Source organism: Mustela nivalis (genome assembly GCF_964662115.1).
Source record: "Mustela nivalis genome assembly, contig: HAP1_SCAFFOLD_2858, whole genome shotgun sequence".
NCBI classification, from domain to species: Eukaryota; Metazoa; Chordata; class Mammalia; order Carnivora; family Mustelidae; genus Mustela; species Mustela nivalis.
Window position 1 is genome coordinate 29257 of NW_028133807.1, and position 11297 is coordinate 40553.

At 39.7% G+C, this 11297-nt stretch overlaps 2 long non-coding RNA genes across 3 annotated transcripts in view; one reads left to right on the forward strand and one right to left on the reverse strand.

The window, feature by feature from the left end:
* LOC309858595 overlaps positions 1–4238 on the reverse strand; it is a 29044-nt gene extending 24806 nt beyond the window's left edge. For both annotated transcript variants that reach the window (XR_014308264.1, XR_014308265.1), the window contains exons 1-3: positions 3492–4238; positions 1340–1547; positions 6–237 (exon numbers count right to left, since the gene is read on the reverse strand). This is a non-coding gene — a long non-coding RNA (uncharacterized lncRNA). The remainder of the gene's footprint in view (positions 1–5; positions 238–1339; positions 1548–3491) is intronic.
* On the forward strand, positions 3696–6736 carry LOC309858596. The gene is made up of 3 exons (XR_014308266.1): positions 3696–3782; positions 4599–4677; positions 5128–6736. It is a non-coding gene; the product is annotated as an uncharacterized lncRNA (long non-coding RNA).
* The last annotated feature ends 4561 nt before the right edge of the window (positions 6737–11297 follow it).

Below are 11297 nucleotides of genomic sequence, written 5' to 3' on the forward strand. Positions count from 1 at the left end.
CCTACCTGGATCCTGGATTCTCTGCTTCAAGGCTGCAATTAAGGTGTCAGCTGAGGCTACTACATTCTCATCTGGAGGCTTGACTGGGGAAGGACCAACTCCTGTACTCATTCACATAGTTGCTGGCAGGATACAGTTCATCAAAGTCTATTGGAATGAGATCTTTAGTACCTTGCTGGCTCTTGGCTGGGGCTGGCTGGTTCCTTATCAAGTGGGCTTCTCCAGCATGGCAGCTTACTTCATCAAAGCAAGGAGAGAGTTTGCAAACAAGATAGAAGTTACAATGTTTTGGAAACCAGTAATGGAAATGATATCCTATAACCTTTCCTTTATTCTATCACTCAGAGGCAAATCACTAAGTCCAGCCTATGCTTAAGGGGAGGTGTAATTACACAAGTGTGTGAACATCAGAAGTAGGGATGATTGGAGTCTTCTCAGAAGTCTTCCTAATGCAAGGGTTTCTTTTAGGACACTTTCCTCAGTTTGCTGGTGCAAAAGTCTCCAAACATGCCAAGTTGGATCTTTGTCCCCATTCATGTCCAAGTCATCAAGGTCAAAATTGCTTAATGGCTAAATGAAGTGGCACCTGGGAAGTAACCATCAAAGAGACTGGAGCATCCAAAGGAAGGAAGGAAAGATGACATAGAGAGGTAAAGGTAGTTTGGGTTTATCCTGAATGGTTAAGTAAAATAAACCCTGAGAACCACCTGACTTACCAGTATTCAAACTGGGGGCAGGGGCAGGCAGGGTGTAATATGACTCATCCAGCTCTACCGCAGTCTCTCTATTTTGACCTAGCTCCAGACCACAGGTGTGTAGAAGTAACCTTCAGCTTCTGTAGACCTAGCTAACGTTATACAGGAAGGAACCTATAGGTCGCAAGGTTTAATTTCTGTTCTTGTTAATATATTTAATATAGTGCTATCATTTCAAATTTAATTCTCATAGTTTGAACATCAGAGAGAATGTGTCACTCAACTGTTGGAAAAGGCAGTACTAGGGATCTTAGAGCACATACTCCCATTTTGGGATATTTTCCACATACCTATGCCTTGAAGGCTCCGATGCCTGGGAAGTCTGCCACACTCAGGCACCCCTGTTCTTTCTGTGATCCCGGGAATCCTGAGACCCACTGCCCCAGCGAGGATTCTGCCTGCTTTGGCACCTAGGAGTCCTTCAGGCAAGGACATCCCTCACAGGAGCTGCCTTCTAAAAGTTCTGATTCTGTGCTCTGCTACTCTATCACTAGCCTGTAGCCAGCTGATGGAGGCTCCCTCCCCTCCCCCCATGGCTTATCTTCCCATATATCGCCTCGGATTCCCTCCTTTCCATCTCCTACCTGGCAGAACACGGTCACTTTTCTATCTGATGAGTTGCAGGTATTCTTTTCTTTGAACTCCCCTTGATTTCACAGGTGTTCAGAATGATTTTTATAGCTATCTAGCTGAATTCCTGCCACCAGACAAAATTAAGGTCTCTCACTGCTCTGCTTTCTTGGGCTGCAATCTCAATGCAGATTTCTTAATCCCCTCTCATAGAAGGGCAACCTGAAGGACAGAGAACATAATATATATTTAGAGGGTAGCATGAAAGAGGGAGACAGTGATGGAGAGCCCCCTTATACTGCAAGGAATTATTTAGATGTAAAAGACAGGAAATATAACTTACCTGACTTAAAAAGGAGAATCTATTGACTTAGGTACTTGAAAAAGTCTGGGAATAAAGCTGGCCTAAAGTACAAGGTTTCATGCTGGGGCTCAATTGATGCCTTCAAGATTCACTTTCTATCTATTTCTTGGCATTCTGGACTGACTTTCTGTCCATATTTTGTAGCTTTAAGTGTATCTTCCAAACTTTAAGTGTAGCTACAAGTGGTTGTGTCTCTCAGTAGTCCCTGCAGAAAATCCCACTGTGCCTTACTGGCTCCAGTTTTGTCACATGCCTATCCCTGACCAATCACTGTTGTCAAAAGCATAATATCATCTTTTGGCCAATACTGATTTATAGATGCATTCTCAAAAGAGGAGTGTTAGGGAAAGACAACTCTACCTGCCCATAGACTAAGACTGAGAATGGGGTTAGTTCCCTAGAGATCAATAAAGGGACTGTTTCCAGAAGGTGATTGAATGCTAGGTATCAAAAATAAAACAGATGTCTACTCCAGACCTCTTTCTCTGCCTCATTTATGCTTTCTTGTCCAGAGTTATGCCATGACTAAAGCTTGGGGTTGCAGGAAATGCTGATTCCGGAAGGTGGGATGGGCTGGGGTCAAGGAGAAGAACCTGAAGGAGGAGGAATCAGTCAGAGTCCCCAACACCCATGTGGATAGACCGTCCAATAATCTGGTCTCTCACTGTTCACCCCTTCTCATCCTTGAACCCTTTACTTCCATTCCAGTTTAGTTATGGCCATGTCCTAGAACTTATCACCAGGAACACTTCTGCCATCTGAAAAGACAGTCTGACATTCCACCAAGTTCATCCTTTCAGCTTATGCCCTCAGTACGCCAATTCTTCAACTTAGGAACTACAAGGCACTGTACACATCTCCCTATCCATCTAGACTGGTTTGTCTCATTTCCTCACTCTCCAAGGAAAACTTCATTGTTCGTCACTTAATTCCAAACCTAAAGAACTCTATTTTTTCTTTAAATTTTTATTCATTTTTTAAATTTTTCAGTGTTACAAAATTCTTTGTTTATGCACCACACCCAGTGCTCCATGCAATACGTGCCCTCCATAATACCCACCACCAGCCTCACCCAACCTCCCACCGCCTTCCCCTCCAAAACCCTCTGTTAGTTCCTCAGAGTCCACAGTGTCTCATGGTTTGTCTCCCCCTCCAATTCCCCCAGCTCCCTGCTCCTCTCCATCTAAGAGCTCTACTTCTGACAGCTTTTCATTCGCCTTTCATCTGTCAGGCCAGGCAAAAGGCAGTTGTGTCTTTTTTAGACCTGTATTCTAATAAAGGGGTGATTCATGTAGGATAAAATCAACACAAGTAATTGTGTTGATGCCACCATAAATGTTGTATAGTATTAGCTTCAACAATCCGTGAAAACAACCCATTAGTTCCTTCAGTGTTTAATGTACACTAGGCATTCTTCGAAGCATTAGGGGCACACCAGTGAAGGAAACAAAGCTCCCTGTCTTGGCCGACCTCATATGATTGTTCTTTAGTCAATTCTCTTACCTAAGCGTTCAAAATGATTTCACTTTTCTAGAATTTCTCGTCACCTCATTCGTTGAGCGGATGTGCTGGACCACGGCAGGGGAATAAAAGGTCACCAGAACTTTTCATCATCAAAAGACTTCAAAAGAGTAACAATATCAACACGTGAACATCTATCCCTCTTTTCTCTTTCCTTCCTATTATACTGAAAGGTTTTCCTCGGGGATCTGTCCTTGCTTCCCAAATTACAGCACTTTTTTCCACTGCTGGAATATTTGGCTTTATCGTCTACTTTTCTCAAAAACTGAGAACATATTTACCTCAATACAGTCTGGCACGCCAGCAGAGTTCAGAAACTCCCAGACAGAAGAGCCAGTAGCAGAAGGGATTTCTAAGGAGAGGTTCTGACCAGCCTGCTCTGGGGGCGGAGCCACGCACAGGGCAAGTCGCACCTGGGGGTGTGGCTACGTACAGGCTACGTACGCCACACCCTGCGGCGGTTCGCGTCCTGAAGGGGACTGCATCCAGGGGCGGGCTTCGTCTCGGGAAAGCCACACCCAGTGGCGGTATTACCCCAGGGTGAGCCACGCTCAGGGGCGGGACACGTCCAGGTAGGCGCAGGGCAATGTGGAGGTCGAGCCACACTTGGGGTGGTGACTATATCCAGGGCAAACCGTGCCAGCGCGGGATAACGTTCAGGGCAACGCATACGCGGGGGCGGACCATGTCCAGAGTGAGCCCATCTAGGTGCGGGGCTGAGGAGGCTGTGGTGTTTGGCTTTTTCATGGCGGCGGTGCTGTACTGTCTGACTGTTAAGCATTTCACCTCGGTCTTCTGCATCCTGTCTCCATCACTTCTGAAAATCGAGTTTTGATTTGCCCCAAAGTCAGATTTTGACGGAGAACTTCTGGGTGTCCGAACGACCTACCCTTCTGCCCAGAAGGACCCTTCCCACAGTTGGCCTTTTCCATCCTGGCTGTTGGCTCTAGAGGCCGCTCCATGCCTAACGGTCTCCGAGAACGTGCCTCAGCGAGCCACGCGAGCGCCCTTTGCGGAGGTCACTGGATGGAACTTGCTGAGGTGATCCTAGTAATGAATAGGGCGGCGATATGGACCCCTGTTAAGACTTCACCTTGTACCAGCTGCCTGCCCTTGTACAAGAAGCCTGGCTCAGATCTCATCTATTGTTTGCAGAGATAATAATATCTGACAGGGGTGGCCCTGGGACGTGGAATGAAGTGAAACATTTAGAGTCGTGTTAAGGGTTGATGTTACTGAAGGGTTTGGGGCGCCTGTGGTGACCTCGTGGACTTCCGGCCCCCGGAGAGCCTAGTGCCTTGCAAGTGCCTGCACTGGTCGGGACAGTGAGACGTCAAGATGTGAGTTCAGACACTCAATTAACAGTCATCATTTCTGATTCGCTGCAGAACCCGGAACTGGAAGGATGTTCGCAGTTCGCCAGTTTTCAAACAAGCCAACAAGAGCTTCAACCACGGGGACCTAGCGGTGAGTTCAGTAGGAATGGTTTGTGGGAGCCTCAGGTATAGGTCATCGAGGCATTATGGACAGGCTAGAGGCAGAGCCCTTTGTCACGCCTTGCCTGAACCAGGATAGCAGGACGCGCACCTCTCCAGCAGGCGGGACTACGAGTCTTTGATTAGAAACACTCAGGTAATTGTCTTACATTGCGGGCATTGATGCATTCATGCCACTTTGTGTCCTGGTTCTGTGTTAGGAAGTGTCACCATGATTATCATTGTAAGAGGTGGAAGAGAATCCCAATTGTGACTAATTCTACTATTAGAAAGTATTAAATGTGAATTTGAAAGACAGGTGAAGCTAAAATAAACCTCGTAGATTCCCACCTTCAAAACAATTACTGTTAACTTTCTGGTGCATCTTCTTTGAGATTTTATTATGTCTACTTTAAAAAAAATTAATATATTTATTTGACAGAGATCACAAGCAGGCAGAGAGCAGGCAGAGAGAGAGAGGAATGGAAGCAGGCTCCCTGCTAAGCAGAGAGCTGGACGTGGGGCTCCGTCCCAGGACCCTGGGATCATGACCCAAGGGGAAGGCAGAAGCGTTAACCCACTGAGCCATCCAGGTGCCCCACTATGTCTACTTTTAATACTGCTTAAATAATATATATTTTAACTGAAAAACACTATCATAAGCATTTTTAAGTCATTATAAACGTTCATAACGTTTTTATGATAACATTCTTTTAAGTGGTAGAATATTCAACTGCTTTTTGTTGACATTTTGTTAGTTTCTAACTTCTGAAATTTTACTATTTTGGCTTGCCATGTTTGGTCATAATTGTACTTATTTATAAACCCTCCTGTTCCAAACAGCGTCAAGCTTTTCCTATGTCCGAGTAACCCTGGATTCTGCCCTAGGCCAAATGCTTTTTTCTTTCTCCTGCTTCCTTAGATGAGCTGTGTCCTCATGTGGTTAGCTGATTCAGCAGTAGACTGTCCTCTGAGTGTCAAGCCAGTGAAACCAAATGCTTGCTGAACCTCCTTTATCAGATCTTACAGACTGAACCTGTTGTCTTCCTTTATCTCTAACCTTCCCTTCCCCATACAGTTCCAGTTTCAGTAGCACCTGAAAATCCAAGCAAGAAACACAAGAGCCACTTTACATTCTTCTCTATTGTAGCTAGTCAGTTACTTCGTGGAGAAGCTGGAAAAATATGTTGCGCAGAGAAATCCTAGAACTCTCACAGTATAGTACGTTCCCCAAAGAGATTATAAGATCCTTCAGGTCATGAGCTATATTTTGGTAATTAATTTTAGTTATATTAGTAATAGATGTTCCCATTCTCCTGAGTCAAAACTCTCATTAAATACCCCATTAAATACCCCATTCCAAAACAAAGTGTCTCATTCCACATCAATCAATTAATTAATTTCTGTGCTACTTATATCAATACAGACTATTGGTTTCTAGTTGATTCAATTCAGTCTGCTACTGTTCATTTATTTTGGTGCCCAAATTGTCAGTTTTAGCTGATTACCTCAGTCTGACTGTTGTATTCTTTTGATTTATCTCAAGCATTTTTTACTTTCTGACACAAAAGATGTTTCAAGCTGATTGTATACTTTTCCTTGCATAATCCTTCAGTTCTTGATTTCTTTAATGGAAAATGGTATTCAGAAGCCAACGTCAGTTTGCTAGATGTGTTCATTATTATTAGGATGTTGCTGTTTGTTGACTGTCTCAATAAATAGAGTTAAGGAATATGTATATATATGCAGACACACACACTTTCACACATTTAAATACTAATTTATTTTTCTCGTCTCTACATGTGTTGAAAGTTGTGAGTTCACACCAATACTTCTAGTTATAATCTAACACCACAGGGTTCATCCTAGTTTTCTCCCTTTCCAGTTTTGCAACTTCTTTCTCCAGCTATATTGGCTGGAGCTTTATTAAATTTTTAAAAATCTTTTCAGAGAACTAGCTTTTGGTTTAGTTGATTTTTCTCCACTTTTTTTGTTATGTGTTTTCTATTTCGTGGATTTCTTCTCTGGCTTTTATTATTTCTTTCATTCTTTTTTTTTTTTTTTAACCTACTTTGGGTTTTTTTTTTTTTTTTAAGATTTTATTTATTTATTTGACAGAGAGAAATCACAAGTAGATGGAGAGGCAGGCAGAGAGAGAGAGGGAAGCAGGCTCTCCGCTGAGCAGAGAGCCCGATGCGGGACTCGATCCCAGGACTCTGAGATCATGACCTGAGCCGAAGGCAGCGGCTTAACCCACTGAGCCACCCAGGCGCCCCCCTACTTTGGGTTTAATTTGCACTTCTTTTTTGTAGTTGCTTAAGATAGAACCGAAGGTCACTGGTTTGAGACTTCTCTTATAAAGACATCTAGTGCTATGAATTTTTCTCTTAATACTGCTTTAAGTACATCTTGGAAATTTCAGTGTGTTATGTTTTGTTTTCATTCTGTTCAAAGTATTTTTAATTTCCCTTTTGATTTATTCTTTGGTCCATGGGTTATTTAGAAGTTTTTATTTAATTTCCAAATATTTGGTGGATTTTTCACAGATTTTTCTGATACTGATTTAAAAAAATTCCCTGTGGTAGAAGTACATACTTTTTCCAATTTGAAGAGTTTAAATTTATTTGGTAATGTGTGTGTGTGTGTGTGTGTGTGTGTGATTTATTTATGTCTCAATACAGAACGTGTTTTGTCTTGGTTAATCTTGTACATTTTTCTCTTGTGTGGAGTATTGTATGAACGTTAATTATGTCAAATTGATTGACAGTGTGTTCAAGTATTCTATGTCCAAACTGATTTTTTGTTTGTCTTTTCAGTCACTTACTTAGAGAAGGCTATTGAAATCTTTGACTGTAATTGTGGATTTATCTATTTCTCCTTGAAGTGGTGTTTCTTTCTTTATATATTTTGAAACCTTGTTATTAAGTATGTCAGTTTTCAGACTATTCTTTGTTGTGTGTGGGTGAAGTCTGTTTTTTAGCTTAGTGCTCAGGTAGTGGTTTGTCAGAGATTTTCTTAAATGACTGGGGAGAAAAGAAAAAAAGAGGAAAGAAGAGACTCTAGATCTTTGCAGATTGGCTGTGTGCTGGAGCACTCCCTTCTTGTTTTTGCTGAGCCTAAAGATTAGCTACTGGTGAAAGAGTAGTGTTCTCTCAGGTCTTTTCAGTACATTGTCCTATCGTGTATATGTCTGTGGCTTCTAGATTCTCTGGTGTATGGGAGAACTTTTCAAAGCCTCCTGGAGTCCTAGTCTACTGTTTTGCATCACTCTTCTCTTCCCAGCTTTGTTTTGATTAGGATCATTTATCTTTTTGTTTTTTTTTTTTAAACAAATTTAGAGTGTTTCTTAATATTTGAAGTGTGTTAGTTTTGATTTTTTTTTTTTTAAAGAGAGGAGGAGAGAGGTGGAGGAAGGGGCAGAGGGAGAGGGAGAGAGAGAATCTTAAGCAGGCTCCCAGCCCAGTGCAGAGCCTGATGCAGGGTTTGATCCTGCAGTCCTGAGACCATGACCCTATCTGAAATTAAGAGTTGGACACCCAACTGACTGATCCCCAGGCACCCCAAGTTTCTGTCTTTTAGTGAATGTTTAAACTGGTGGTAGGTGGAATAGTGGCCCCCAAGAGATGATCATGTCCTAATCCCTGGAACCTATGAATATGTTACCTTATATGATATAAGGTAATTAAGTTTTCAGATGGAATTAAGATTGTTTATCAGCTGTCTTAAAATGGGTATATCTTGGAATGCCATGTGGGTCCAGTGTGAGTCCTTAATATCTGAGAACTTTTCCCAGCAGAAATCAGGTTGATTTGAAGACAGGAGGAGAGGCAAGAGAAATTCAAAATTTGAGAGTCTTTGATCCTCTATTGCCGGCTTTGGAAATGGGGGAAGGCAACCATGAGCTAAAGCTTTCAGGTAATTATTAGAAGCAATAACAGCCCTCAGCTGATAGAAAAGAAATAGTCTTTTTTTTCCCCTGTAATTGTAGGAGTCTTAATTCTTTAAACAACTTGAATTAGCAAGGAAACAGTTTCAGAGAGTCTCCAGGAAGGAATACATCTTGCAGATCTCGGTTTTAGCCTGATGAGACTTGTACCAGATTTCTGTTGTTCATAACTGTAAGAGAATTAATTTGTATTGTTTCAAGACACTAAGTTTGTGGTAATTTGTTATGGCAGCAATAGAAAACTAATGTAGGCTGTTTATGTATAATGTGATTATTGATTTAGTTGGGTTTGAATCTTTTTTTTTTTGCTATTTGTTCTTTGTTCTTTGTGTCATTTGTAATTCTTTCATATATTTCATTCCTTATTTGTATTGAATATTTTGTTTATCATTTATTATTCAGTCTTATTAGCTCTGTGTTTTTTTGTGGTAAATTTATGGTTCATCATATGTATCTTTAACATAAAATAGTCTATCTTAAATAATATGCTACTTCATATAGTGTCTGTCTTTTTTTTTATTGTTTCTCTTTTACTTGTTTTATTCTGTTGACTATATTTGTTTAAATGTATGTCTCTCTATATTTGCCAGAAATACTTGGATACAAGTGGGTAGAAATCTAACCCAAAGTAGCTTAAATTAAAAAAAATTAATACTGATATGAATATTTGCTAATTCCTGAACCAAAAATTTGGTCATAGGGATAGAGGTATTGATGGGCCAGACAAGGTTGTGGACCCACCTCTATGATCAGAATGGCATTGGGTTGATTGCTCCATGAGATAACACGAAGTGAGAATATAGTATTTGAAAGATCAAGTGAATTGGATGGAAAAGTATGCTTGACAGAAGAGAAGCACTAGACTTATCATTTTTCAATATATTCCCAAAATAGAATGCAAGCTACTTTAGGTCAGTTTTATTTTAAATTATTTCTTTTAATTATTTTTAAAAATGTAAGTAATGTGTGATTAAATTATCTAAATTAAAAAATTGAAACAGTATTTAAAGAAAATAAAAAAAAATTAAAACAGTATCCATAAGCTTAAAGACTCCTACAGATCACCCATTCCTAGGAGGTAAGCACTATCACTGTCATCAGGCTGGTATACATTCTGTGCTATGCATAGACCTAAAATATGAATAGTTGTTTATTTCACTTAAAAAGGTGTCATATTATGGACATTGCTCAGGAGCATTTTTTTTAATTCAACAGATATCTTGTCAATCTACATATAATAGTGCATGTAGATTTACCTCATTCCTTTTAACTGCTGCATAGTATTTCTTTAAATGGATAATCAACGGTTTATTTTTTTGTATTGCTGCACATTTGTTTCCTATTTTTCATTATTATAAACAATGCTCCCATGAACACCTTTGTATATGCTTCCGTGTGAATGTTTTCAAGTCATTCTCTAGAGTATATAACTAGAAATGTAATTTCTGGGGCAAACTCTTTAGTTATCAAATTGTATTTGTTTGCTTAAAATTTTTAATGGATAAACTTTTGAATAGGAAGTAATGCACATGGTAAAATAATATTTAAAAGTTTTGTAATGAAAAATAGTCTCTTTTAGTTTGGGAGAGTTCCTCAGCTGATGCTTGATGGCCATAAATTCTTAATATTAGAAACTATTAATTTTATAGCATATCTTTCAGTTTGGATTTGTTTGATGTTCCCATATATTTAGTTTTAGACTTTAAGCCTTTGGTAGGAGTAGCACACAAGTAAGGCTAATTTCTGATTTTGTCCTATCAACTTATCAATATTTATCAATATCAATCCTACTACTGATAATGCTCAGTTTAATCACTGATTAAGGTGTTGTGTGCCAGACTTTTATACTTTTTTCTTTGTGATTACTATTTTGTGGTGGGTTCTTTGAAGTTATGTATATGTCTTTTTATTCATCAAACTTTTCATTCTTTATTCATTTCTATTCATATGGGCTCATGGTTTTCTATCTTATTTAGAGGATTATAGTCTGTTATTATCAATATTTATTTTGATGTTCCTATTGTCACAGGATTAGATAGTGGAAACCCCTAAGACTAACTTCTGGGTACTTTTGACATATCTCTATCATTCTTTGAACATTTTTTTATTTTCTTATTTAGCACCATATGTCAAGACCATCTGGTATTTTCCCGGCACCAGTCCTAGAATCAGCCATTTCTCTAAGATATCCTGGTTCTGTTTGCTGGAGTACAGTATTGAGAAGCCAATATATGGGTGCTAAGAGTGCTAAGTGTGTTCATTGTTACTGGAGTATTATTACCCCCATGCCTTCTCGGTGTATACACACACACACACACACACACACACATATAATATACATCTATATTTATCCTATATCTATATACATTAAAAACTATGAGTTTACACTAATATCTCCACTTCCAGTCAAACCCAAACTTCAGGGTTAATTTTAGCTTTTTCCCTTCCATATCTGTAATCCCCTTCTCCAATAGTGAGAAATCTGTCTGCCATTATTATTATTATTTTAATTACAGGGTAATTGACATTTAACAAGGCTCCTATTATTCTTAAAATAGGAAACTCTAGTGATATTTGGTAGACCAATATTAATTTTTCCTGTCTCTGACTTGGGTTGTTCCAAGGGCAGTAATCATGCAACATGAAAGCATATATGATTGATTTTT